At 39.6% G+C, this 25,364-nt stretch overlaps 1 protein-coding gene and 1 pseudogene across 7 annotated transcripts in view; both read left to right on the top strand.

The window, feature by feature from the left end:
- Ralyl (RALY RNA binding protein-like) overlaps positions 1–25,364 on the top strand; it is a 791,470-nt gene that overhangs the window by 154,528 nt on the left and 611,578 nt on the right. The window lies entirely within an intron of this gene.
- Positions 7,131–25,209, top strand: LOC134485878 (large ribosomal subunit protein eL34-like; annotated as a pseudogene).

Genomic DNA, 25,364 nt, shown 5'->3' with positions numbered 1-25,364 from the left:
CAAACTAAAAGTAGTATGTTTTCTCTACAGATTATGAGCATGCCTACCACAGGTTCTTGTGCAGATTTATCATGCTATACATGAGTATATATTCCCGTAGAAGTCTCCTTAAACCTAATCATAAAGTGATTGGCTAATCATAATATTCATGCCACTATCGTACCCATAAATACGTCTTTCCAAGCTGGTTCTTATTCTAGCACACAGGATTCACAATTCAGTAAAAGTGTTGATGACATTTCTCCAACAATAAGCTATATACCATCTTCAGGTACTATGAAAACTCAAAGTAAACAAGCTCTAGGTCAATACCAACTAGGTTGCTTCAACTTCACCGAAATTGTCATGTCATCAGCAACAGGGTCTTACCAACAAATTCTGATGGGCAACAAGGAGCAATGACCATAACCTGCATTATTTGTGGGTCACTGGAGCACACCTGAACCAGTAACCAGAACGGAGTTATCCAATACCTAAAAATGGCTCTAAAGGGAGCTTATGTTGAGTAACTCTACCTAAAATATTTTGTGTATACGTAGTATATGTATATGTTTATTTATATATGCAATATATGCATGTATATATGAATATATCTTATATTTTTATATTCCATATATATTGAATATATTTCATTCTATATATAATGCATTCATATATATGAATATATTACTTTCTTGCTTTTTTTGCTTTTCTCTACTTAAACCTATCTTCTTTTATTTTCCCTTTAAGAGAGGGTATCATTTTGCAGCTCAGAACAGCCTAGAGTTCACTGTGAAATCTCAGGCTGGCCTCAAACATGAAAATCTTCCTGTCTCAGCATCTCAGCTGCTAGCATTATAGGCATAGGGCATTATACTTAGATTAATTATTCTTCTTGTAGGGAGTATTGACAGACATTGAAGCTTCCTGATGTTCATTTCATATTGATTTTAATGAAGATTTACACAGTTAACACTTTTCGTATATTGAACATCTGAGTAGCAGAACACACAAGGACCTGCAAAATTAAAGCTATAGAATGCATCAAAATATCTGAGATAGCATTAATTATGATTGTTTATGCTTTCACTATTTTGGATCATTCTGCTTCTTGTTCTTATTAAGAATTCCAAGCTTTTGACTTTTCCTCTTTGGTAGCTTTTCTACCGCTACATTTTCTTTGTGAAGATGTTGTTTTCTCCTCCCCTTATCCACCCAATCCATAAAATCTTTATCCTGTTTCTAACCTCAGCTCCCACAGGATTTGTCCCCTCAAACCATGCTTTTACCTCCCACTCCAGACCACTTCATCTGTTAGTACAACGCAAGATCCATCCTAAACAACGGGTTAATCATTAGGCGAATATATTATTACTCTTGATGATATAGGGATCATCTCCATTGAGATTTTGATCAAATATCCTCTTTTTCTCTAAGATTACTTTTTGACTGTTGTTTGTCTTTAATTTAGTGTCAAAAGGGCTCGAGACCCCATATGTACAACAATGCCAAGCAACCAGAGCTTCCAGGGACTAAGCCACTACCTAAAGACTATACATGAACTGACCCTGGACTCTGACCCCATAGGTAGCAATGAATATCCTAGTAAGAGCACCAGTGGAAGGGGAAGCCCTGGGTCCTGCTAAGACTGAACCCCCAGTGAACTAGACTATGGGGGGAGGGCGGCAATGGGGGGAGGGTTGGGAGGGGAACACCCATAAGGAAGGGGAGGGGGGAGGGGGATGTTTGCCCGGAAACCGGGAAAGGGAATAACATTCGAAATGTATATAAGAAATACTCAAGATAATAAAAAAAAATAAAATGTAAAAAAAAAAAAGATTAAGTCCCCTTGCCCTCACTGCACTCGTAGAGTGAATTGTGCAGATGCTGCATCTTAAAATTTCAGATTTCTTTTTTTTTTTTTATTAACTTGAGTATTTCTTATATACATTTCAAGTGTTACTCCCTTTCCCTGTTTCCGGGCAAACATCCCCCTCCCCCCTCCCCTTCCTTATGGGTGTTCCCCTCCCAACCCTCCCCCCATTGCCGCCCTCCCCCCATAGACTAGTTCACTGGGGGTTCAGTCTTAGCAGGACCCAGGGCTTCCCCTTCCACTGGTGCTCTTACTAGGATATTCATTGCTACCTATGGGGTCAGAGTCCAGGGTCAGTCCATGTACATTCTTTAGGTAGTGGCTTAGTCCCTGGAAGCTCTGGTTGCTTGGTATTGTTGTACATATGGGGTATCAAGCCCCTTCAAGCTCTTCCAGTTCTTTCTCTGATTCCTTCAACAGGGATCTTATTCTAAGTTCACTGGTTTGCTGCTGGCATTCGCCTCTGTATTTGCTGTATTCTGGCTGTGTCTCTCAGGAGCGATCTACATCCGGCTCCTGTCGGTCTGCACTTCTTTGCTTCATCCATCTTGTCTAATTGGGTGGCTGTATATGTATGGGCCACATGTGGGGCAGGCTCTGAAGGTGTTCCTTCAGTCTCTGTTTTAATCTTTGCCTCTCTATTCTCTGCCAAGGGTATTCTTGTTCCCCTTTTAAAGAAGGAGTGAAGCATTCACATTTTGATCATCCATCTTGAGTTTCATTTGTTCTAGGCATCTAGGGTAATTCAAGCATTTGGGCTAATAGCCACTTATCAATGAATGCATACCATGTTTGTCTTTCTGTGATTGGGTTAGCTCAATCAGGATGATATTTTCCAGTTCCAACGATTTGTCTATGAATTTCATAAAGTCGTTGTTTTTGATACCTGAGTAATATTCCATTGTGTAGATGTACCACATCTTCTGTATCCATTCCTCTGTTGAAGGGCATCTGGGTTCTTTCCAGCTTCTGGCTATTATAAATAAGGCTGTGATGAACATAGTGGAGCACGTGTCTTTTTTATATGTTGAGGCATCTTCTGGGTATATGCCCAAGAGAGGTATAGCTGGATGCTCAGGCAGTTCAATGTCCAATTTTCTGAGGAACCTCCAGACTGATTTCCAGAATGGTTGTATCAGTCTGCAACCCCACCAACAATGGAGGAGTGTTCCTCCTTCTCCACATCCTCGCCAGCATCTGCTGTCACCTGAGTTTTTGATCTTAGCCATTCTCACTGGTGTGAGGTGAAATCTCAGGGTTGTTTTGATTTGCATTTCCCTTATGACTAAAGATGTTGAACATTTCTTTAGGTGTTTCTCAGCCATTCGGCATTCCTCAGCTGTGAATTCTTTGTTTAGCTCTGAACCCCATTTTTTTATTAACTTGAGTATTTCTTATATACATTTCGAGTGTTATTCCCTTTCCCGGTTTCCGGGCAAACATCCCCCTCCCCCCTCCCCTTCCTTATGGGTGTTCCCCTCCCAACCCTCCCCCCATTGCCGCCCTCCCCCCATAGACTAGTTCACTGGGGGTTCAGTCTTAGCAGGACCCAGGGCTTCCCCTTCCACTGGTGCTCTTACTAGGATATTCATTGCTACCTATGAGGTCAGAGTCCAGGGTCAGTCCATGTATAGTCTTTAGGTAGTGGCTTAGTCCCTGGAAGCTCTGGTTGCTTGGCATTGTTGTACTTTTGGGGTCTCGAGCCCCTTCAAGCTCTTCCAGTTCTTTCTCTGATTCCTTCAATAGGGGACCTATTCTCAGTTCAGTGGTTTGCTGCTGGCATTCGCCTCTGTATTTGCTGTATTCTGGCTGTGTCTCTCAGGAGCGATCTACATCCGGCTCCTGTCGGTCTGCACTTCTTTGCTTCATCCATCTTGTCTAATTGGGTGGCTGTATATGTATGGGCCACATGTGGGGCAGGCTCTGAATGGGTGTTCCTTCAGTCTCTGTTTTAATCTTTGCCTCTCTATTCCCTGCCAAGGGTATTCTTTTTCCTCATTTAAAGAAGGAGTGAAGCATTCACATTTTGATCATCCGTCTTGAGTTTCGTTTGTTCTAGGGATCTAGGGTAATTCAAGCATTTGGGCTAATAGCCACTTATCAATGAGTGCATACCATGTATGTCATTCTGTGATTGGGTTAGCTCACTCAGGATGATATTTTCCAGTACCAACCATTTGCCTACAAATTTCATAAACTCGTTGTTTTTGATAGCTGAGTAATATTCCATTGTGTAGATGTACCACATTTTCTGTATCCATTCCTCTGTTGAAGGGCATCTGGGATCCTTCCATTTTCTGGCTATTATAAATAAGGCTGCGATGAACATAGTGGAGCACATGTCTCTTTTATAGGTTGAGGCATCTTTTGGGTATATGCCCAAGAGAGGTATAGCTGGATCCTCAGGCAGTTCAGTGTCCAATTTTCTGAGGAACCTCCAGACTGATTTCCAGAATGGTTTTACCAGTCTGCAATCCCACCAACAATGGAGGAGTGTTCCTCTTTCTCCACATCCTCGCCAGCATCTGCTGTCACCTGAGTTTTTGATCTTAGCCAATCGCACTGGTGTGAGGTGAAATCTCAGGGTTGTTTTGATTTGCATTTCCCTTATGACTAAAGATGTTGAAGATTTCTTTAGGTGTTTCTCAGCCATTCGGCATTCCTCAGCTGTGAATTCTTTGTTTAGCTCTGAACCCCATTTTTAATAGGGTTATTTGTTTCCCTGCGGTCTAACTTCTTGAGTTCTTTGTATATTTTGTATATAAGGCCTCTATCTGTTGTAGGATTGGTAAAGATCTTTTCCCAATCTGTTGGTTGCCGTTTTGTCCTAACCACAGTGTCCTTTGCCTTACAGAAGCTTTGCAGTTTTATGAGATCCCATCTGTCGATTCTTGATCTTAGAGCATAAGCCATTGGTGTTTTGTTCAGGAAATTTTTTCCAGTGCCCATATGATTGAGATGCTGCCCTAGTTTTTCTTCTATTAGTTTTAGTGTATCTGGTTTGATGTGGAGGTCCTTGATCCAATTGGACTTAAGCATTGTACAAGGTGATAAGCATGGATCGATCTGCATTCTTCTACATGTTGACCTCCAGTTGAACCAGCACCATTTGCTGAAAATGCTATTTTTTCCATTTGATAATTTTGGCTCCTTTGTCAAAAATCAAGTGCCCATAGGTGTGTGGGTTCATTTCTGGGTCTTCAATTCTGTTCCATTGGTCTATATGTCTGTCTCTGTACCAATAACATGCAGTTTTTATCACTATTGCTCTGTAATACTGCTTGAGTTCAGGGATAGTGATTCCCCCTGAAGTCCTTTTATTGTTGAGGATAGCTTTAGCTATCCTGGGTTTTTTGTTATTCCAGATGAATTTGCAAATTGTTCTGTCTAACTCTTTGAAGAATTGGATTGGTATTTTGATGGGGATTGCATTGAATCTGTAGATTGCTTTTGGTAAAATGGCCATTTTTACTATATTAATCCTGCCAATCCATGAGCATGGGAGATCTTTCCATCTTCTGAGGTCTTCTTCAATTTCTTTCCTCAGTGTCTTGAAGTTCTTATTGTACAGATCTTTTACTTGCTTGGTTAAAGTCACACCGAGGTACTTTATATTATTTGGGTCTATTATGAAGGGTGTCGTTTCCCTAATTTCTTTCTCGGCTTGTTTCTCTTTTGTATAGAGGAAGGCCACTGATTTATTTGAGTTAATTTTATACCCAGCCACTTTGCTGAAGTTGTTTATCAGCTTTAGTAGTTCTCTGGTGGAACTTTTGGGATCACTTAAATATACTATCATGTCATCTGCAAATAGTGATATTTTGACTTCTTCTTTTCCGACCTGTATCCCTTTGATCTCCTTTTGTTGTCTGATTGCTCTGGCTAGAACTTCAAGAACTATATTGAATAAGTAGGGAGAGAGTGGGCAGCCTTGTCTAGTCCCTGATTTTAGTGGGATTGCTTCAAGTTTCTCTCCATTTAGTTTAATGTTAGCAACTGGTTTGCTGTATATGGCTTTTACTATGTTTAGGTATGGGCCTTGAATTCCTATTCTTTCCAGGACTTTTATCATGAAGGGGTGTTGAATTTTGTCAAATGCTTTCTCAGCATCTAATGAAATGATCATGTGGTTCTGTTCTTTCAGTTTGTTTATATAATGGATCACGTTGATGGTTTTCCATATATTAAACCATCCCTGCATGCCTGGGATGAAGCCTACTTGATCATGGTGGATGATTGTTTTGATGTGCTCTTGAATTCGGTTTGCCAGAATTTTATTGAGTATTTTTGCGTCGATATTCATAAGGGAAATTGGTCTGAAGTTCTCTTTCTTTGTTGTGTCTTTGTGTGGTTTAGGTATAAGAGTAATTGTGGCTTCGTAGAAGGAATTCAGTAGGGCTCCATCTGTTTCAATTTTGTGGAATAGTTTGGATAATATTGGTATGAGGTCTTCTATGAAGGTTTGATAGAATTCTGCACTAAACCCGTCTGGACCTGGGCTCTTTTTGGTTGGGAGACCTTTAATGACTGCTTCTATTTCCTTAGGAGTTATGGGGTTGTTTAACTGGTTTATCTGTTCCGGATTTAACTTCGATACCTGGTATCTGTCTAGGAAATTGTCCATTTCCTGAAGATTTTCAAATTTTGTTGAATATAGGTTTTTATAGTAAGATCTGATGATTTTTTGAATTTCCTCTGAATCTGTAGTTATGTCTCCCTTTTCATTTCTGATTTTGTTAATTTGGACACACTCTCTGTGTCCTCTCGTTAGTCTGGCTAAGGGTTTATCTATCTTGTTGATTTTCTCAAAGAACCAACTTTTGGTTCTGTTGATTCTTTCTATGGTCCTTTTTGTTTCTACTTGGTTGATTTCAGCTCTGAGTTTGATTATTTCCTGCCTTCTACTCCTCCTGGGTGTATTTGCTTCTTTTTGTTCTAGAGCTTTTAGGTGTGCTGTCAAGCTGCTGACATATGCTCTTTCCTGTTTCTTTCTGCAGGCACTCAGCGCTATGAGTTTTCCTCTTAGCACAGCTTTCATTGTGTCCCATAAGTTTGAGTATGTTGTATCTTCATTTTCATTAAATTCTAAAAAGTTTTTAATTTCTTTCTTTATTTCTTCCTTGACCAGGTTATCATTGAGTAGAGCATTGTTCAATTTCCACGTATATGTGGGCATTCTTCCCTTATTGTTATTGAAGACCAGTTTTAGGCCGTGGTGGTCCGATAGCACGCATGGGATTATTTCTATCTTTCTGTACCTGTTGAGGCCCGTTTTTTGACCAATTATATGGTCAATTTTGGAGAAAGTACCATGAGGAGCTGAGAAGAAGGTATATCCTTTTGCTTTAGGATAGAATGTTCTATAAATATCCGTTAAGTCCATTTGGCTCATGACTTCTCTTAGTCTGTCGACATCACTGTTTAATGTCTGTTTCCATGATCTGTCCATTGATGAGAGTGGGGTGTTGAAATCTCCCACTATTATTGTGTGAGGTGCAATGTGTGTTTTGAGCTTTAGTAAGGTTTCTTTTACGTATGTAGGTGCCCTTGTATTTGGGGCATAGATATTTAGGATTGAGAGTTCATCTTGGTGGATTTTTCCTTTGATGAATATGAAGTGTCCTTCCTTATCTTTTTTGATGACTTTTAGTTGGAAATTGATTTTATTTGATATTAGAATGGCTACTCCAGCTTGCTTCTTCTGACCATTTGCTTGGAAAGTTGTTTTCCAGCCTTTCACTCTGAGGTAGTGTCTGTCTTTGTCTCTGAGGTGTGTTTCCTGTAGGCAGCAGAATGCAGGGTCCTTGTTGAGTATCCAGTTTGTTAATCTTTGTCTTTTTATTGGGGAGTTGAGGCCATTGATATTGAGAGATATTAAGGAATAGTGATTATTGTTTCCCTTTATATTCATATTTGGATGTGAGGTTATGTTTGTGTGCTTTCATTCTCTTTGTTTTGTTGCCAAGACGATTAGTTTCTTGCTTCTTCTAGGGTATAGCTTGCCTCCTTATGTTGGGCTTTACCATTTATTATCCTTTGTAGTGCTGGATTTGTAGAAAGATATTGTGTAAATTTGGTTTTGTCATGGAATATCTTGGTTTCTCCATCAATGTTAATTGAGAGTTTTGCTGGATATAGTAACCTGGGCTGGCATTTGTGTTCTCTTAGGGTCTGTATGACATCAGTCCAGGATCTTCTGGCCTTCATAGTTTCTGGCGAGAAGTCTGGTGTGATTCTGATAGGTCTCCCTTTATATGTTACTTGACCTTTTCCCCTTACTGCTTTTAATATTCTTTCTTTATTTTGTGCGTTTGGTGTTTTGACAATTCTGTGACGGGAGGTGTTTCTTTTCTGGTCCAATCTATTTGGAGTTCTGTAGGCTTCTTGTATGTCTATGGGTATCTCTTTCTTTAGGTTAGGGAAGTTTTCTTCTATCATTTTGTTGAAGATATTTACTGGTCCTTTGAGCTGGGAGTCTTCACTCTCTTCCATACCTATTATCCTTAGGTTCGATCTTCTCATTGAGTCCTGGATTTCCTGTATGTTTTGGACCAGTAGCTTTTTCCGCTTTACATTATCTTTGACAGTTGAGTCAATGATTTCTATGGAATCTTCTGCTCCTGAGATTCTCTCTTCCATCTCTTGTATTCTGTTGGTGAAGCTTGTATCTACAGCTCTTTGTCTCTTCTTTTGGTTTTCTATATCCAGGGTTGTTTCCATGTGTTCTTTCTTGATTGCTTCTATTTCCATTTTTAATTCCTTCAACTGTTTGATTGTGTTTTCCTGGAATTCTTTCAGGGATTTTTTCGATTCTTCTCTGTAGGCTTCTACTTCTTTATTAATGTTTTCCTGTGTTTCCCTAAGTGTGTTCATGTCTTTCTTGAAGTCCTCCAGCATCATGATCAAATATGATTTTGAAACTAGATCTTGCTTTTCTGGTGTGTTTGGATATTCCATGTTTGTTTTGGTGGGAGAATTGGGCTCCGATGATGGCATGTAGTCTTGGTTTCTGTTGCTTGGGTTCCTGTGCTTGCCTCTCGCCATCAGATTATATCTAGTGTTACTTTGTTCTGCTATTTCTGACAGTGGCTAGACTGTCCTATAAGCCTGTGTGTCCGGAGTGCTGTAGACCTGTTTTCCTCTCTTTCAGTCAGTTATGGGGACAGAGTGTTCTGCTTTCGGGCGTGTAGTTTTTCCTCTCTACAGGTCTTCAGCTGTTCCTGTGGGCCTGTGTCTTGAGTTCACCAGGCAGCTTTCTTGCAGCAGAAAATTTGGTCTTACCTGTGGTCCCGAGGCTCAGGTTCGCTCGTGGGGTGCTGCCCAGGGGCTCTCTGCAGCAGCAGCAACCAGGAAGACCTGTGCCGCCCCTTCCGGGAGCTTCAGTGCACCAGGGTTCCAGATGGTCTTTGGCTTTTTCCTCTGTCGTCCGAGATGTGTGTGCAGGGAGCAGTCTCTTCGGGTTTCCCAGGCTTGTCTGCCTCTCTGAAGGTTTAGCTCTCCCTCCCACGGGATTTGGGTGCAGAGAACTGTTTATCCGGTCTGTTTCTTTCAGGTTCCGGTGGTGTCTCAGGCAGGGGTCCTGCCGCTCCTGGGCCCTCCCCCACGGGAGCCCAGAGGCCTTATATAGTTTCCTCTTGGGCCAGGGATGTGGGTAGGGGTGAGCAGTGTTGGTGGTCTCTTCTGCTCTGCAGCCTCAGGAGTGCCCACCTGACCAGGCGGTTGGGTCTCTCTCTCACAGGGTCTGGGAGCAGAGAGCTGCTGCGTGCCGGGATCCGCGGGTGTGGGACTAAAATTTCAGATTTCTTATGTTTGCACTGCTTATCTGTAAGTTAGGGTTAGATTAAGAATTCAAGTTTCAGTTTTACAGTCAGTGTCTGCTGTTTTGAACTTTATGCTAAAACCAAGTCTGTGAGGAAAACATAGAATAGTCATACTGTATTGCCAAATGCTTGGTTGGTTTTTCCGGAAGTGGAATTTGTGGTTTGAATCAATGATCACACTGTAAGTTGTGAGAATATCTTCTCCCAAATCTCTCCTCTCTGCTGTTCTATGTAATTCACCTTTTATTTCAATACCTCACCTATGTGTTCCAATTATATATATCCAGTCCTTCCAGGCCATCTCATACTCTGCTGAAACAGCGTTTGTTTACTAGCTAGCTAGTAGTCCTTTTAATATGGCTCCTGAAATAGCTTCTGCAATTTGTATTGTTCTAAGTTGACTTGATATGAAGTCGATCTGCTAGGGATAAAAATAAATAATTTAGAAAATCCACTGGCAAGGAAATAATCAAAATCAAGCCTTAGGAATGTTGCTTTCAAACCATAGAGCAAGTGAAGGTTACAAGGCACATTTATAAAACACTTCTCCATTCATAATGACACGTAGCCCCGTGTTATTACAATTGTAACAATACTCAAAAATAAGCAAAATGCAATAAAACTCTCCAGCATAAAATAATGAGGAATAATTAAAGACTAGCAGGCTTGGGTAAACTGAAATACTATAATTAGGGGGCAGGATCTGGAGGACTATTTGAAAGAGAGGAATACGAGTATTTCTATGTTCAAAAGAGCTTTTCCAGTTCTCTTTGTTCAGTGGTAAAATGGAGTTCTTCTGGAGGGAGAAGTAAATCTTCACTTTGTTTTTTTTCCTCTTCTGAGGATGGTGCTTAGAGGTACTCCTGATGGTGTTGCGTTTGGCATACTGTTGTCGTAGGCTTTCCTACAATACAACCTCTAACAAAATTAGGCTGTCTCGAACCCCTGGCAACAGGATTGTTTACCTTTACACCAAGAAGGTTGGGAAGCACCTAAATCCGCATGTGGCATATGCCCAGGCATACTCCGAGGGGTTCGTGCTGTGAGGCCCAAAGTCCGTATGAGATTATCTAAGACAAAGAAGCACGTCAGCAGGGCCTATGGTAGCTCCATGTGTGCCAAGTGTGTCCATGACAGGATCAAGTGGGCTTTCCTTACTGAGGAGCAGAAAATCATTGTGAAAGTGTTGAAGGCACAAGCACAGAGTCAGAAAACAAAATAAATATGCAACTTTTTTAAGTAATAAAAATCAAGACTCGGTCTAAAAAGAAAAATCTTCACTCTGAGAAGCTCTGGTTGGGCCATGTCAAGATGGTTTGTCATAAGCAGTAGAACAGGGGTGTATCAGTATGCAATTAATTACTCAAATTGATTGCCTACCAGATAGGAGGCTCTTGGTCCAACTCCAGCAGCACACAAGTGTGCATGGTCATATACACTTGTAGGCCCAGCACTTGAATGAAGGAAGAAGGGTTTAGAAGTTCAAGCACATTCTAGAAAGCGTAGGCAATTCAAAGCTAGCGTGGGCTAGAGACCTCATCCCCCGAGGGAAAAAAGAATAATATTAGTTACATAATATCATTTTTCTAAAATAGATAATAATGCTATACTCTTATTTTAGTCTGCAGATCTTGGAGTATGTGTTGATGACATTTATTAGTTTAACATAATTTTGGTTTTGGGGAATTTCATATATGCATGCAATATAGTTTGATTATAATCACCCACAATTCTCCCCTCCAGTTCCTTTCTGGTTTGCCCCATTGTGTCCCTTTCCCAACTACATACCTTTCTTCTCTTTTAAAAATAACAATGAATGCTGTCTTTGTTCTCATTGGTATGTGGGTATCCATTGGAGCACACCACTAAAGAAAACTGCTTCTCCCAACCCCAGTGTCCATCAAATGTCACTTCAAACACAGAAGTGGGGCTCATGACTTCTTCCTCCACATAAGCTAGAATTACTAGCTTTATCCAATGCAGGACTTTGCAGGTATCCTCAGCTGTTCTAAGTTTGTAAGGAAAGAGCTCCTCTCATGACAAATAAATCAGTATTTTTCTATGGACTTCCTCACATCCCTGCTCTTACAATCTTTGCCCCTAGTCTGAGATATTTTCTTTAAGCCTTTGTGAAAAGAAGTATGGTATATATCTTCACCATGTAGATAAGCACGCCACTGAGATTTATTTTAAAACTGAACTCTGTAATAAGAGAATCTTTGCTTTAAAAAGTTGATGAATGATAGATTATTATGACAGAATTCATGAAATTTGGAAAAGCAAGAGGACATTTACAGTGCTTGGAGATATAGAAATTCCATTCTACTGTATTGATAATGAGTTGGTATTTGAAATATATCTACAATATACTTAGAACGTGACTGACTAGCTTTTTCTGAATGTAGCCTGTTCCACCTTTGGTTTCTTAATGGTCTCTCATAGTTTGAATATAATATTCACCAGTTCTGTCAGCTTTTTTTTTTACATTTGATTTGCTGTACTTAAGGCGGTCATTATGATTTTCATTGCTATTTGTATCCATTAGATAGTGCAGATAAATCCTCACAACTTTATCAAAAGTCTGCAAACCACATCCAATAGTGCATCTGATACCCTGATGTCTAGACACATCCACTGTCTCCTACATTCAGAATAAGAGTCTTTTGTCATGTAAATACATTGGTTACATTTGCAGTTTATGTATTTAAAAAAGCATTATTTAATCTTCTAGAGACTGATTGGGAAGGGAGTGAGCACTTGCAAGGTGACCTAGGGAAGTTAATTTCATAGCATGAAGTAACTGTTACTTTCAGAAGAGATATATGTATGTGACTCTCACCCACAGGGGAGATGGTGTGTGTGGGAGCTTGCTCCTTTGACTGGGCAAGCTATCCAATTAGGGAAGTATTATCCACCAATACATTTTAAATTTGATTATTTCTTTATTCATGGGAATATTGGTAGCTCCTCCCATTTCTAATTTATTATTCCATTCTTACAAACATTATCTTAAATTCTAAAGGAGAAGTACCTCCTAATTTTGCTATTAGGTATTTTATTCTCTGGCTAAAACCTTACTATTCAGGACCTCTGAAAAACCAAGATGCCTTCTACAAGTGACCTTTCATGTTGCACACATTTCATTTTAAAAATAGCACTGCATGACAGGGACTACAGGACAACCAGGAAGAGTCGTGAGGATCCAGTATTAATGACATAGCAGAAGCCAGGGTCCTTGAACCAGACCAATGACTCATTACAATGAACATTTGTAAGTGAAGATATATGGACAGAGGGCTATATACTGTAGGGAACACTGTGACACACAATGCAACACACTACAGATAGATTCTATGCTTGCTTTTTTATTCTGTATTTATTTATCTATTTATTTATTCATTTACTTATTTAAAATATGTATATATTTTTATGGAGAGGTTGCAAAGGGAGAGGCCAGATATAGAGGATGGGGAGATGATAGGGACTAGGGTTCATGAGGTGAAATTCACAAACATTCTATTGGTCTCAATTGGGATCATCTTATAAGGTGCTAGTCACCAAGACCTGACACTATTATTAATGCTATGATGTGCTTAAAGATAGTACCCTAGCATGGCTTTACTCTGATAGACTCTACCAACAGTTGACTGAGGTAGATGCAGATATTTACATCTAAGTGTTGAATTGAAGTTGGGGACCCTTATGGTTGAATTAGGGAAAGGATTGAAGAAACTGTATGGGAGGGCTACACCATAGAAAGACCGGCAGTCTCAACCAACCTGAACCCTGGAAGATCCCAGAGAGTGAGCCAACAATCAGGCAACAACCAGGTCACCAGGCTGGTCTGAGGTCTTCAACACACACACACAGACACACACACACAGACACACACACACACACAGACACAGACACACACACACACACACACACACACACACACACACACACACACACACACACACATATATATATATATATATATATATATATATATATATATATATATATGGACTGCCTGGTCTGGCCTCAGTGGGAGAAGATGCACCTAATCCTTTAGAGGCTGGAGGCACCAAAGAAGGAGGATACCTGATAACATGGCACCCTCTCAAAGGGAAGAGGGAGGAGGAATGGGATGAGGAACTGTGGAAGCAGAGATTGGAGGGTAGCAATTGCTGAAATGTAAATAAATAAAATAATTTTTAAAGATTTATTTATTTATTAAAGGGCATTGGATCTCATGACAGATGGTTGTGAGCCATCATGTGGTTGCTGGGATTTGAACTGAGGACCTCTGGAAAAGCAGTCAATGCTCTTAACCACAGACCCATCTCTCCAGGACTCTTTTTTTTCCTTTTACTTTAAATTGGGTATTTTATTTATTTACATTTCAAATGTTATACCCTTTCCTGGTTTTCCCTCTGGAAACATCCTATCCCATCATCTTGGTGGTTTAGTCCCTGGGAACTATGGGGGCTCTGATTGGTTGATATTTTGGTTCTCCCTATGGGTTGCAAACTCTGTCAGTCCCTTCAGTCCTTTCTCTAACTCCTCTGTTGGGGGTCACCATGCTTAGACCAATGGTTGTGCAAGTACCTGCCTCTGTATTTGTCAGATTCTAGCAGAACCTCCCAGGAGACACCTATATCAGCTTCCTGTCAGCAAGCACTTTTTGGGATCCACTATGGTGTCTGGGTTTGGAGTCTGCATATGAGATGGCTCCCCAGGTGGGGAAGTCTGTGGATGTCCTTTCCTTCAGTCTCTGCTCCATACGTTGTCTCATTTCCTTCCTTGAGTATTTTGTTCCCACTTCTAAGAAAGACTGAAGCATCCATGGTTTGGTCTTCCTTCTTAAGGTTTGTGTGATCTGTTAATTGTATCTTGGGTATTCTGAGCTTTTGAGCTAATATCTACTTATCAGAGAATGCATACCAGGTATGTTATTTTGTGATTGGGTTACCTTGCATGGGATGATATTTTGTAATTCTGTCCATTTGCCTGTGATTTTCATGAAGTCATTGTTTTTAATAGCAGAGTAGTACTCCATTATGTAAAAGTGTAAATGTACCACATTTTCTGTATCCATTCCTCCATTCAAGAATATCTGGGAACTTTTCAGCTTCTGACTATTATAAAGAAGGCTGCTGTGAAAAGAGTAGAGTAAATGTCCTTGTTATACTTTACAGCATCTTTTGAGTATATGCCCAGGAGTGATATAGGTGGGTCCTCACATAGTACTTTGTCCAAGTTTCTGAGGAACCACCAGACTTATTTCCACAGTGGTTGTACCAGCTCACAATACTACCAACAATAGAAGAGTGTTCTTCTTTTTCCACATCCTTGCCAGCATCTGCTGTCACCTGAGTTTTTGATCTTAACCATTCTGACTGGTGTGAGGTAGAATCTCAGGGTTGTTTTGATTTGCATTTCCCTGATGACTAAGGATGTTGAACATTTCTTTAGCTATTTCTCAAGCATTCAGTATTCCTCAGTTGAGAATTCTTTGTTTAGATCTGTACCCTGATTTTAATAGGGTTATTTGGTTCTCTGGAGTCTAACTTCTTGAGTTCATTGTATATAGTGGATATTAGCCCTCTTTTTGGATATAGTATTGGTTAAGATCTTTCCCCAATCTGTTGGTTTCTGTTTTGTCCTTTTGACAGTGTCCTTTGCCTTACAAAAGCTTTGCAATTTTATAAGGTTCCAGTTGTCGATTCTTAATCTTAGATCATAACACTTTGGTGTTCTGTTCAGGAAATTTTCCCTTGTGCCCATGTGTTTTAGGCTATTCCACACTCATCTTCTATTAGTTTGAGTGTATCTGATTTTATGTGGAGGTCCTTGATCCACTTGGACTTGAGATTTGTACAATGAGATAAGAATGGATTAATTTGCATTCTTCTACATGCTGATCACTAATTGAACCACACATCATTTGTTGAAAATGCTGTCTTTTCCCACTGAATGGTTTTAGCTCTTTTGTCAAAGATCAAATGACCATAGGTGTTTGGGTTCAATTCTGTCTCTTCAGTTCTATTCCACTGATCTAATCACCTGTCTCTGTATCAATACCATGCAGTTTTTCTCCCTATTGCTCTGTACTACAGCTTGATGTCAGTGACAGTCATTCCCCTAGAATCTTTTATTGTTTAGAATACTTTTTGCTATCTTGGGTTTTTGTTATTCCAAATGAATTTGCAAATTGTTCTTTCTAACTCTATGAAAAAATGAGTTGGAATTTTAATGGAAATTGCATTGAATCTGTAGATTGCTTTTGTCAAGGTGGCCATTTTTACTATATTAATCCTGCCAATCTGTGAGCATGGGAGGTCTTTCCATCTTCCGAGGTCTTCTTTAATTTCTTTCTTGGGAGACTTGAAGTTCTTATCATACAGATCTTTCACTTGCTTGATTATAGTCACACCAAGGTATCTTATATTAGTAGTGAGTAGTGGAGGGTGTGATTTTTCTAATTTCTTCCTCAGCCTGTTTATCATTTACATAAAGGTAGGTTACTAGTTAATTTTATGTCCAGTTATTTGAGTTAATTTTATATCTGGCACATTGCTGAAGTTGTGTATCAGGTTTAGGAATTTCATTAAAAAAAACCAAAAATGAAAAAAATAGGACTGTTCTTAGTTGTGAATAAAAATATTAATAATGAATATTAGTACAAGGCAGAAAACCATTTAAATGAACTTTAAAATAGAAATACAACATACAAATGAAATTAGAGTGTTTTGATACTTTATATGCTTTTTTGATACATTAAATGTTAATGCTACTTTAATCCACATCTAAAAAATAGAAAATTGAGCGTAAAACATTAAAATGTTTTGTCCCAGCAGCATGTAGTCAAAACTAAATAAATAGGCCTACTTTTTATTTAAACTTAAACAAAATTCTTCTAGTAATTTTGAAAGAGAGCTGCTGCATTTTGTCTTAGATCATGAAATGTGTTCAGCTGCTCATCAATCCATACTCTGGAAGATGCAACCTGCTAGCAATGAATGCAAATCTCTGAATGAAGAATCTGCTATCATTAGATCTTGCCTGCTTCTTACTACCTATAGCTTAGATACTTCCTGTTCAGAAAATGAAATACAGGTTTAGAATGTCAACTATGGTGTCTTCCTCATAGGCATCATGTCTACCACCTAGACACACCCAGCTAACTGGAAATGCCACACTTCTGTACTCTACAAACTGCCGATCATATTTAGTAGGGAAATAATTGGAAGTAAAATATTTCTACAAACCCAAGATGGTATATTTCCAATTGCCTAGTTACTTACTGGAGTTCTCTGTAGTGGAATTCCCTGTAGTTTTTCAGGGTTTGTCAGCTTCTGGAAGACATTCTACCCTTTTTGATTTTACCAAGAGTAGTAATTTGTTAAGGACACTCATTAGTACATACAAGAACAGTTCTACCAGGTTACTGTTATGAATTTGACAAGCTTTCATTAAATATCTACCATGTCACAGACTGTCTTCTACGTATTAGAAAATATAAAGACCAAACTCTAGCTTGAGTTGAACTTCTGCACTTTTTCTTCCATGATTTAGTCTGCACTAGTGAGTCACTACCAGTACCGCTTTGGCTTCATGTGCGTATTCCATCTACCTTCACCTATGCCTAGCACCTTTTTGTGCCCCTGTGAGGTCAAAGTTGCATTCATTTCTCACATACTACCTACCACACTAGTATTCCCAGTGAACACACTGTTAAACTTTTCTCAATCACAGACATATGACAAACACTTCCCTAAAATCCATCCCTCTACTGAAATAGACTCCAGCTGTGACAATGTTTATAATTTCTCTGAAGCTGGAAATTTTCATCATGCTTCTACTTTTAGAAATGCAAATCTGTGATTAATCAATGAGTCACTTTGAATGTGTGATTCATTCTTTGGTTGTAGAGCAGGCTAAAACACATCACAAGGTGCGAAACTGAAGATTGATGCTCTTCCTGTCTTATAGAAGTGATTTCAAACTCTGGAAATGTGGGGATCAGGGCAGTTTTAGAGGACTGTGAGTTTTTTCCTTGCACAGGTATAACAGTTCTAGGCAATGGCTTTATATGCACGAGAACCCAGAGTGGGGACACAGACAGATGCATTACTGCTTTTTATGGCCACCAGCCAATCTACCAGAAATGGCAGCCTCTGTGTTCGGTGTGTTCTGTTTCAAATTTAAGATAAATAGTAGCAGAAGAAAACACCTTAGATTGACTTCAACCTGCACAGGTGTGTTCTCAGGACATGATCCTGAGTATTGGTTTACATACACATGAAAAAGGTACACATGCATGCACCAAACACACACCAAAAATATTTTATGACCCTTTCAGATATGAATCAAAGTATTTCTATTTTTCTTTGGAAGCTTACAGATAAGTCTTGTGAACTTACCTACCTAGTGACAAACATGCCATCACACTCAACTTTCTAAAGTCCTTTGTGGAGATATACATTCTGGTCTTCTTTCCATATTTTACCTACTGATCTGTCTCCCCAGTGTCCAGTCCTGTAAAATATCTTTATTCTTATTTGAAAGCTATTGCATAGCACAAAAGAATATGTAATTCTAAGTTTTAAAAAGCAGGCATGCTTGTCACTAGGTAGCCTGATATGTTTTTGAATTTAGAGAAACATTGATTAGGTGTGGAAAAGGTTGTTGTATAAGTCTTCATTTGCATGATTGAGGGAATTCCATATATAATAATTATTATTTAATGCTATAATTTATATAAAATTTATTATAAATTATATAATGTATATGTTATAAAATAATAACTATTATAATAATTATTATTATAGTCAATACTCATATGAACTTTGAAAACAAAGTTCACTTCTACCTGAATTCGGGTATAATGTATCTTTTCCAAAGTCCACCTCTGCACAAGTCTCATTGGAAGTAAAATATATAACTGAGATTAAACTGTGCATGTGAGTTTCTCCTTCTTGTTGTCCCTGATGTGTGATCCTGGTTTACTTAAGCTCTGTACAGCACACTGCAAACCTCCGAAGAAATTTCCTCCCAGCTTTCTTTGCTCTCCAAATCCAAGTGGTAGAGAAGATCTTCCCAAGATACACCTACTGAGTTTTATTTGCTAAGAAAATTGTAGGTCCTCCTCTAACACTTTCTAAGTCAGTATTTCCTATGGTCATTTTTTCCTGTTATGTGATTTATTCTTATTAAAATCAGCTTTTTCTCTCAAAATATCATTGAATTGTTCTGAATCTTGAATTCCCACATCCAGCCAAGAGTGTTCAGTCATTCTAGTAGGTACAGGAGGCAATCCTGATTCTGGGATGATTGCTTAGCCCACAGCTGATTATATTTTTATTTCTGTCTTTAAAAATCCAAGAGATTACAATTTCAGATTACACTAGGTTAATGGTTCTTTATAAAAGTTATACTGTGGGTGTTAGGACCAATGTTGGGGTTTAAATCTCGGTTCCCTCACAGACAAAGCCTATCACGCCAACATGGTTCCATGTCGAGAGCCTTAATGAGAGAAGAAGAGGAGAGGAAGGAAAGGTTGGCCATGAACATGTGGAGGGAAGGAAGGAGGTAGAGAGAAGGGACAGGGAAGAGGGGAAGAGCAGGGAAGAGAAGAGAACAAAGAGAAGGAGAAGGGCTCAAGCAGCCCCTTATATAGTTTCAGGCACAGGTAGCTGTTGCCAGGAAACGGTGGGGTGAAGCATACCTGGTTGTTCCCAGGTAGCTGTAGGGGTGGAGCTTAGACAGAATACCAACATTCTCCTGTTTTGGTTTAATTAAAAAAGAAAAATTAGGTAGGCAATGGTGGAGCAGGGATAGGGTCAGCATGATCTCTGACTACTTTCTGCTTGCTGGCCAGGAGTCAGGCTATAAATCTATCTCTAGCTATGATATCACCTGAGGAATTATAATTCCATTGGGGATTTTGGTTAGGTATTGCCTCAGATCCAATAGGATACGTCCCATCTGTTTGATGTATCTCATCTGCATGTATTTTTGCCTGCTCCCAAGCTCGCCAGTGTTCCTTTGGAAGTAAATTATTAGTAAGGATCATATGTACATCGTGGAAAGTCAAGCTATAAGATTGGGTAGTGTACTGGGACTCTTTAATAAAGGTGCATGAATTAGAGGTATAGGAACCCAGTCTGTTTTCTGTCTGAGAAAGTTCATTCAGTGAAAAAAGGACATGTACCCTGACCAGCCCATCTACACTGGCTACCTCTCTTAACGGAAAAACTGGTGTGGGTCAGGCATCTCTGGCAATGAGGGGTTTGGCTATGGTCTTGGAGCAGGTGATAGGAGGGTTGAAAGTTTGTGCCAGTGCAGGGAGATTGGAGTGTCCTACAGCTGGCACAGGAAGTCTGGAGCGGTCAATCGAGAAGGCTCTGGGATAACCTGGTGAGAAGGAGAAACTGAGGTGATGGCTCGGGATTTTGGAAGTGTGAAAGCAGGCATGTGGTGAAGAGGTGGTTCATTAGTTGTGTCGAGAGTTGTACCCGTTTCATCTGGTGCCCGTTTCATAGGTAAGAGGAGTTGGGTGGGGCAGCAAAGGGAACACAGAGAGGCTTAGAGCAAAGATATGTGAAGGCTTGGACGTAAGTAATCTCTTCCGATTTACTAGACTGCCGGCAATAATTGTGAAGAGCCCGTAAAATTGAGGAATTTAGAGTGTTGTTATGGGGCCATTTTGAACCATTATATAATGAATACTGTGTACAGATATCATTGCATAGGTGTATCAATTTTGATGTCATCCTAAGAGTGATTTTGTGTGTATGTTTGAAGTCCCTGAATAGCTCACTGGGGGAAGTTACCGAGTCATCCGTCCTGGTGTCCCAGAAGAATTAATCTGAATAATAGGAGCACTCTGCCTGGCCAGGTGTCTGGGTCGTCACCTGAAGGACATAAACAATGGGTCCCAGACTGCCAAAAAAGCGTTCCTATCCAGGCCTGAGATTTTGTGCCAGCTGTGAGAGCCCGGAGCAAGAGGGGAGCGAGGAAGTGCTTTCGAGGGAAACTCCACCCAATGACTGATGTCCTATATTGTATGTTAGCTAAGAAAATTCCTGTAATCTCAGAAAAACTGGCCAGGCTTTATCTGGGAAATTGGGGGTCTTCCTTGCCAACCAGAATAGACATACCATCTGCCAGTGTTTGTTGTGGAAATTGTAGCTTCAGTCTGGTAGCAGGAAAAGTAGAAACATGTAGTTGGGGAGGGTTTGTCTAAGCAGCAAGAGTTGGTACCACAGGGTGAACCAGGCAGGGCAGTAGTTCACACCAAAGTTTGAATGTGTACTAGCTGAAGCAGAAACTTACATGGTGGAAGCCCTGAATCCCACAGCAGCCAGCCGGTAGTGGTGTCCAATGGCAGCGGATGCTAAGGATGTAATGCCTGGATGCTGTGGATGCAACAACTGCGTGGCAGCAATCCGGTAGCACATGGGGGCAGAGGAGCGTGTCTCCATTCTTCCCCGCCATGGCACTGCACCCATGGTGAGCAACCTCAACTGCTTTGGGCCAGCGGGTGCTGGGGAGGAGCAAGTGGCTCCATTCCTCCCCACCGTGTGCCATATAGGTATGGGGAGATCAATCACCTTGTACAAGCCACCAATGTTAGGTCCAGTGTTGGGGTTTGAATCTCAGCTCATGCCCAGACAAAGCATACCAAGAAAACATGGTTTACATGAAGAGGTTTAATGAGAGAACAATGGAGAGGAAAGGCCAGCTATGAGCACATGGAGGGAAGAAGTGGTGGTAGAGAGAAGGGACAGGGAAGAGGGGAAGAAAGCAGAGCAGAGAAGGACAAAGAAAACGAGGAGGGGGGAAGCAGCCCCTTATAGAGTGTCAGGCAAAGCTGGCTGTTGCAGACAGCTGTGGGGAAGAGCATACCTGGCTGATCCTATAGCTGTGGGGGTGGAACTTAGACAGAATACCAACAGTCCCCCATTTTGGTTTAATTAAAAAAGAAAAAAATTAGAGGCAATGGTTGAGCAGGAATAGGGTCGTCGTTATCTCTGGTAAACATATATCACATTTTAGGGAAAACCCCTCAGCTATATACTGGATTAAAGTTTTATTCGGTATGCTAAGGGTGTTCTTAATTCATACCATCACAAATATTTGTCTAGTAAATAAAAGAAGAATAATGATTACTATTGAAAAATATGTATTAAATGAGATAGAATTCATATTATATGCTGAGTATATTTCTCTATGAAGAAGACGTAGGGAGGGGGAGAATCAATTGTTATTCTAAGCAAATTTGTGATATATAGTATTAGAATAGGACGTGGTGGCAAATACTTATCTATCTATTCTGCTAAGATCTACTGAGTGCTTCATCATAGACAGAGGTTTTCACGAAAACAAAAATAATGACATGTATATCAACCAAGCACCCAGAACTGTTGAGTCATGGGGAAGGTGACACTCCATTGAGTTATAAAACAAACGCTGAAGGAACAACCATGGGAAACAATACTGGAAAACGATCTGGTCACCAAGTATATGTGTTAGGAAGGGGGTTTCTCAGAAAATGAATAACCACTTCCTATGTGGGTTGGTTGGATTTGGTTTGAAGGTGAGAAGAAAATGAATGTTGATTGTTTGAAAGAAGAAAATTTTTTATCACAACTGTTGACTTAGTAATCTGGAATGAACTTCCTAAACAATATCATTTCGTACAACAATAAGCCAACAACACTAAATCCATGCAATATGCTTATGACAAGTTACAAAATGACTGAATATTTCCCATATTAAAATGGAAGCAGTTAGGAGCTGGTGATTATTGACAGAATACAGGGTAGATATTATTATAGCAATGTATGCTACAATAGCACAGTGAATAGCTCACATAACTCATATGCACAGTCCAATCTCAGTTCTTTATTTTACTTCAAATGAGAATGTGCAGAGGTGGACTTTGGAAAAGATACATTGAACCCAGAATTTAGTTACAAGTGAACTTAGTTTTCAAAGTTCCTATGAACATTATCTCTAATAATAATAATTGTAATAATTATTATTTGTATAACATATAGCACAATAACAGTGAAGCAGATTGATTAATGTGTGGTACATGCCTGATGTGCTGGAGTCACTAGCCAATTGTGAGACTTCTCATCTATTTCCCAGAAGGTAGAGCCATTCTTGGTGTCATGCTGAATATTGCCTAATATTTTCTGAAGGAAATTAACAATAGTTAACCTCTTGGTTCACAGTGAGGAAAAGCATGGCACCTGTGTACTTGGCATGGCAGGAAGATCCCAATAGCTCCAGTAATATCCCTAATATTTTGACAAGCAAATTTTTCAGACCTAGAAAACGTAATCGACACAGTATATATCAGATTACACATGAGGAGTCAGCTAAAGTAAGAGAGTGATTGATTTTCCTAATTTTAAGTGGCAGCTCGATATTCCCATGTGGTGGCCATCATTGTTATCGTCATTTCCTGAAAGCAAAATCAAAGGTGACCTTAATACCTAGCCACATACCTAGTCACAGATAGTTGATGGATCATGTACAGCACAGCGTTAACTGTAAAGTTAATGTGTCCTTGGGAAATCTTACCCAGTACTTTGGCCACTGGAGAAATGCATGCTAGTGGCTTCATAGTGCATTACAAAGATGAACAAGTAATACCCACTTTAACCTTTTAATTTCAGGGCTTTCAAGGATTTGTGCCTAGGATATATGTTTGGAACTCTTGAAAATTGTACAAGAATTTAAAATATTTTCATGTACAATTATGGCTTCTCTGGGCAGTCATATACTGAAGTAGCTAAATTTTAGCTTGGTTGGAATGCTTCATTTTAGACTCATTTGAGACTTTTAGATGAAGTCTCCTTAGTTTTGTTCCTAATGGATACCCATCCACCAAAAAAAAAAAGATAAAAAGTATTACTTGGTTCATGTGAGTAAAACAAAAATCGTTTAATTTGTAAAATAAATGTGGATAGAGTTAACTCTTTTATTTCTTTGCTTTAAGGTGTGGGTGTCTTTGTGTGTGTGTGTGTGTGTGTGTGTGTGTGTGTGTGTGTGTGTGTGTGTGTTTCTGTCTCTCTGTGTGTCTGAGGCTGTCTGTGTGAGTGTCTGTATGTATCTGTTAGTGTGTGTGTGTGTGTGTGTGTGTGTGTGTGTGTGTGTTATATGTATACTACATTTATATCACTGAGTTGTGGTCAAACTTCCAAATCCCCTGCCTCAACCTCTCATGGAGCTGAGATTATAAGACATCAGTCCATGATAATCCAATGGCATTTTTCCTTGTAATCTTTTTATGTATCCACACTGACTAACTAAATAAGATAAAGCAGTATACTTTTGAATAATGCATTAGTATTCTTAACATCTACTTCAAGGATTTTGTGCATTTTGAGCAAATTAGAATTATCTCACCAAATTAAACAGTGTTAAGTAGAAAACAGTAGTAGATATTGCAGAGCAAATCAGATGAGAGCTGTGTTCTCCTAATTATTTTAATTTTGAGAGTTTTAGTGAGTACATTGGATTAACAAGTCTTAAAAAATCTCTTAATTTTTTTAAAAATATCTCTTAATTTTTGTGAAAATTTAATGTGGCAAAAGTAACCTTATATTTGTGTACACACAGTTTTAATGTTGGCAATTTTATTAATTTTGAAAATGTATACACACCACACACACACACACACACACACACACACACACACACACACATATACATATATAGTTTCTCTCCATTATTTTACAGCATATAAAGAAAAATTGAAATACTGGGTCATTCTACCCTATAATAGAATTTAGAGAATTTTCCATTGTCTTAGAGTTTTGTTAGTTATTGAGAATAGTGCACATGCTCCTATGTACAAGTCCCACAGAACTACAAAAATACAAATGATGAGCCCAGGAAGACATATCAATTATAACTATGGGGTTTTATATATGTGTCTGTGTCTGTGTCTGTGTCTGTGTCTGTGTCTGTGTCTGTGTCTGTGTCTGTGTCTGTGTCTGTGTCTGTGTCTGAGTCTGTGTCTGTGTCTGTGTCTGTGTCTGTGTCTGTGTCTGTCTCTCTGCCTCTGTCTCTGCCTTTGCTTCTGCCTGCGCCTGTGCCTATGTCTGTGCTGTCAGTATCTGTCTCTATGTATATATAACTATACTGTAGTGTTGGGTAATATAAGATGAAAGGTGAGAATTGCATATTGTGGCTTCCTAGTGAGGAACATGGCTTTGAGCAGATTCTTGAGGGAGCATTAGCATGACATGAGAAGCTTAGAATGCTAGGGTAACATCATTTCAGGTAAGAAATCTGGGAGGAGGCACGCAGAATGGCGATGTTGAGGGAAGGCTAACCTGAAAATCTGAGAGTTGTTTACTAACATGAATTACAAGACACTAATGAATAGGTTTGTGGAATTGGTGTCCTATTTTTTTTTTACTTTTTTTTTTATTAACTTGAGTATTTCTTATATACATTTCGAGTGTTATTCCCTTTCCCGGTTTCCGGGCAAACATCCCCCTCCCCCCTCCCCTTCATTATGGGTGTTCCCCTCCCCACCCTCCCCCCATAGCCGCCCTCCCCCCAACAGTCTAGTTCACTGGGGGTTCAGTCTTAGCAGGACCCAGGGCTTCCCCTTCCACTGGTGCTCTTACTAGGATATTCATTGCTACCTATGGGGTCAGAGTCCAGGGTCAGTCCAT

The sequence above is a fragment of the Rattus norvegicus genome, chromosome 2 (assembly GCF_036323735.1).
Source record: "Rattus norvegicus strain BN/NHsdMcwi chromosome 2, GRCr8, whole genome shotgun sequence".
Lineage (NCBI taxonomy): Eukaryota > Metazoa > Chordata > Mammalia > Rodentia > Muridae > Rattus > Rattus norvegicus.
Note: the sequence above shows the minus strand (reverse complement) of the source record. Positions and strands in the feature narration are given on the sequence as shown.